This window comes from Chiloscyllium plagiosum, unplaced genomic scaffold (genome assembly GCF_004010195.1).
Source record: "Chiloscyllium plagiosum isolate BGI_BamShark_2017 unplaced genomic scaffold, ASM401019v2 scaf_4783, whole genome shotgun sequence".
NCBI classification, from domain to species: Eukaryota; Metazoa; Chordata; class Chondrichthyes; order Orectolobiformes; family Hemiscylliidae; genus Chiloscyllium; species Chiloscyllium plagiosum.
Genome location: NW_025214913.1, coordinates 18760 through 23500, shown reverse-complemented (window position 1 = coordinate 23500; position 4741 = coordinate 18760). Strand labels below are relative to the sequence as shown.

At 42.9% G+C, this 4741-nt stretch overlaps 1 non-coding gene across 1 annotated transcript; it reads left to right on the top strand.

The window, feature by feature from the left end:
* The first annotated feature begins 2065 nt into the window (after nt 1–2065).
* trnag-ucc lies at nt 2066–2137 on the top strand. The gene has a single exon. It is a non-coding gene; the product is annotated as a tRNA-Gly (tRNA).
* Nucleotides 2138–4741: the final 2604 nt, after the last annotated feature.

Sequence of the window (4741 nt, the reverse complement as noted above, 5' to 3'; positions counted from 1 at the left end):
GGGCAGGTTATTTGGGAATGAGATGAGGAGAGAGCGATTTACTCTAAGGCCTCTGAGTCTTTAATATTCTCTGTCCCTGACGATTGCTGATGCATCCTCACTGAGTGCATTTCAGATTGGAAGACACAGATTGCTGGTTTCTCAGGGAGTCACGGGATATGTGGATTGGACAGGAAACTGGATATGAAATCTAAGTCTAGCTTTGATTGGATTGACTAACTGAACATGTTTAAACAGGCTGTATGGACCTCTCATTCTTTCTTCAGCGTTATCCCCATTCCAATTGTTCAGTAATTATTACTTTTCTAACTTTATAGCGCTCTGCTGAATTCCCCTACTCTCATAACATATGAGCTAACCTTTCTCTTTTCTCGACAGATGTTGCATGACCTTATCAGATTCCTCTGAATGGCCTGTGTTTATTTCAGAGAGAATTACAACTCCCTATTCCTGTTTCCGTGAGAGGAAACATTCTCCGACTCCTTTAATTCTATTTGTTCACAGAGAAAGGAGGCATTGTTCTGTCTAAATGCATTACATGCTCATGAGGGCATCAATGTATTGTGATGACTTTTAAAATAAAATATATTAAACATAATGAAATTTATGATGAAAACACGAAACCCAATTCGATCTGGAAGGGGCAGGAATTCAGTCATGCGAGGTGAAAGTGAGGACTGCAGATGCTGTAAATCAGTATCAAGATTAGAGTAATGCAGGAAAAGCATAGCAGGTCAGGTAGCATCCGAGGAGCAGAAGAGTCGACATTTCGGGCAAAACACCATCATCGGGAATGTGGCTGGGAGCGTCCATCGTGGACAGATAAATGGGAGGGAGTGGGCCTGCGGAGAAGGGAGCGGAGAGCGCAATTGATGGATGGAGGTGGGGGTAAAGATGATTGGTCAGAGAGGACGGTGGAGCAGATAGGTGGGAAGGAAGATTGGAAGGTAGAAAAGGCCATGAGGATGGTGCTGAGCTGGCAGGATGGAGCTGGGATAAGGTGGTCGGAGGGGAAAATCAGGCAAATGGTAAAGGCCACATTGATGCCCTGGGCTTGGAGGTTCCTGAGGAGGAAGATCAGGCGTTCTTCCTCCAGGCGCCGGGTGGTGAGTGAGTGGTGATAGAGAAGTTCCAGGTCCTGCATGCCCTCGGCAGATTCAAAGGGGGAATTCAGTTCTCCCTCCGCCAGTTGTTATTTTATATGATGCTCCTGACCCATCACAACACAGATCTTAGTGAATGCACAAACAACCTCTCTCTGTACATTTCACACAGAATAATGTCAATAACACGACGGATTAAAACAAAATGCAAACTGTGTTGAATGCTGGATGTAGGGTATCATGTTACTGTAGAGCCTTTACAGCACTGAGATCAGGCTTTCGGCCCATCATTCACACACCAGTCTGCACTCCCTCTTGAAACCTCTCCAATTACCCAGATCCCTGTCTGATTGAAGTCTGATTGGAGTTTGCACATTCTCCCGGTGTCTGCGTGAGTTTCCTCCGGGTGCTCCAGTTTCCTCGCACAGTCCAAAGATGCGCAGGTTAGGGTGGATATGCAACGCTCTATAGTCAATAGTGTCCAGGTGAGTGTTGGTTATATGGTTAGCCATCAGAAATGCAGGGTTACAGGAATAGCGTAGAGGGTGAGACTTGGTGGGATGCATGATGAGACGAATAGCCTGTTTCAACACTGTAAGAATTTTATGATCCTATACTCCATCCAATCTATCTGTGTGGATGAAGTGGAATATCATCTGATCAAATATCCCCTTCAATGGGTCAACGTTTGTTTTCTATCTGACAAAGAACTGCAGATGTTGCAGATCTGAGAGACAGCACAGAAATTGCTGGGAAACTCAGCACGTCTGGCAGCATTTGTGCGGAGTGAACCTTTTGGATCCAGTGATTGTTCTTAAGGGCTGAAGGCTTCTGATTCTGGTGTTCTCAGACCTGTTGACGTTTTACAAGCAATTTCTTGTTTTGCTTTCAGCCCGAGTTCAGTTGGTGACTATCACGGCCTTGCATGTGCGTTTGGGAAAAGGGGCAAATTAGCTGCTAGCGCGGTGGTGGTGTAGTGGTGAGCATAGCTGCCTTCCAAGCAGTTGAGCTGGGTTCGATTCCCGGCCATCGCAGCGTTGTGGCTTTTCCTGAGATTTTGCAAGGAAACGTCTTGAGCACTAACGTTGCATTCTGTGGCGAAACAGATTTGTCAGGTTGCTTTAGGGTTTGCATCGCGATGGTTCCTGTTAATTGCCGTGACAGTCCCGGCAGCGTTGCTCGAAAGCTTTCCTCTCTGCTGCCCACAGCTTAGTTGAATATTGTTCGTAATATAAGGTTCGTTTTGTTTTGTTCGAAAAGTCAGAGATTGCTATCGTCAGAAACCTTAAATAATTACAGAAGCCCTTGGAAATTCGGAACAGATTCAACAGTTTCTATCGTGGACAGGAAGGAGTTTTAAATGCATCAAATTTCTTCAAGGTTAAAATACATTCGCACCTCAAAACCATTTGGAAGCTTAAGAATTACAAACATCACATTATACCTTTTTCTCATCAGTTCAAGTTTCACAATATCATTCCGATAGCAGGAAAACCAATTTTGTGTGTTTTATGCAATGTTGCGATATTCGAACATTGACTGTTTCGTAGTTAAATGATGTATCATTTCGTTAAGTTTTCCAATAGAGTTGGGTTAGTCAACACTTTGTTTTGTGTTTGTGTTACAACGATAGTGCGAAGTAAATTTTGTGTTGGTTCAAGCCTGGAAATTTCACCAATTGAATTGCATTGCCGTACATTTGCCTTCAGGGGAAAAGAAAAAGGGATCTAGACCATCTTCTTAACTCAGAGGAGTTTGATCTGGTTCAAACCCTCCTCAATTTCGGTCAATAAATGTTCTACAGTCCGCAGCAATGATTTTCACAGATTAGAGGAGGATGCACTGACATTATTATTAATTGTTGTGACCTCGGACATGGGACGTTTGGGAATGATATTCCTCAGACCATCGACTGTCTGCTTAGCCAAGGTTAAAGGCCTGGAATCCGGTAAAATTGGGAACAATGCAATTCCCAGGAGACTGAGAGGTTACTAACAGAGCGGGAGGTGGAGATTCAGTCCTCTCTGATCACTGACCCTTCAACGTTAGTAAATCCAGTGCCAGCAATGACTGCCATTGGTCAGAATGACAAAATGTTATTATGTAAAATAAAGAGCATGAAAGTAAGGGAAGGTTTAAAGCATGAAAGTAAGGGAAGGCTTAAAGCATGAACCCCACTGGCGATCTGTTGCAAGGGGTCTGTAGAATGCAGGATGAGATAAGAATAGTGACATTCTCTCACACCAATTAGCAAAGAAAGGTTGACGCTGAAAAGTCTCGATGGTGAGATTAGATTACAGTTAGTAAAGTCATTTTTCCTGTTAAGTATCATTATGACTCGATTGGGAACATAAATATTTGGGATATGACATTCAGTATCAAATTAATAGTTAATACAGTCAGCCTGATTGAGATTATTGACAATAAATAACTAATTATGACATCGGGAAACTAAGAAGTAGGGTCTGGAATGAAAGACCATTGTTGCGAAAGCTGACATTAAATATCTAACCGTCACATGAGAATAACGTTAAGTAGAATGAACAATTAAAGAGATGATGGGAACTAACATCACTGGTTTATTGTGTAGCGAGTGTGAGGTACTTTGATTAACATATTTAGACATGCTGATAAGCAAACAAAGCGTGGGAAAAATTTATAAAAAAACCATGGACAATGAAGTTCGAGAGCATTCGAGAATCTGCTTTCTCAGTGCCACAGTTTTTCGTTTGCAAATAACAGACCGACTTCTTGAAGAACTCTCTACGTCTCCTGGTGATTCTCTATACATTTCCAACGACAAAACTCAGCAGGTCTGGCAGCATCCATGCAGAGAGAATCGTGGACAATACTTAACTACTTCATCAGAACTCAATAATCTCCCACAGGTACTGCCAAACCAGATAGTTTTGTCAGCAGTTTCTGATTTTGTTTCAGATTCCCAGAGTCCACAGTTCATTACATTAACCTTTAAAACATTGCAGAAAGTTCTTTGTGGTTCTTCACACGGAAATCTTCCGTTTGAGGAACATTTTCCTGCCTCCATTAGAAACAAGAAACACTGCAGCAGAGAAAACAGATGCTTTAACAACAACGTTCGCTGTCGCCTTTGGAGGTCTTGAACCACCAGTCTTTCGGTTAACGATCTAATACGCTAAAATTTCCAACCTAAAACCTTGCCCGAACATCTAAAGCAGGCTGTGACGGACTTCAGTCTGTCCTTCCCAGACCGAGATGTGTCCTCTTATCAGTTTTATTTTTCCAAAATAAAGTCTGGAACATTCATTATGGAGGCATGCGAACAGTCTTATCCCATCCACGACAGACACACCCATGTCACTGAGCACCAGCTCTCCTCCAACTGGGACCACCTCCCTTCAAGCCTCCTAGTCCCTTGTGCGGTCCCGAGTTTTTTCATTATCCCGGAGTGTAGATGAGGTTTGTATTTGTCATGTAGGGGAACGAGAATTATTTCAATATCTCAGCTCAGTTCATGTCCCGAGAACATCAAAGTTAATGGTCTGTCCTCTTAAAGAAGGGGAAGCTGTCTTGACTGTCTCTGCTCATTCGGGCAGTTCACCCGTCTTCATTCTCCTTGGATTTCATTCTCACAGAGTTTCTGAAGATTCACAATGTTG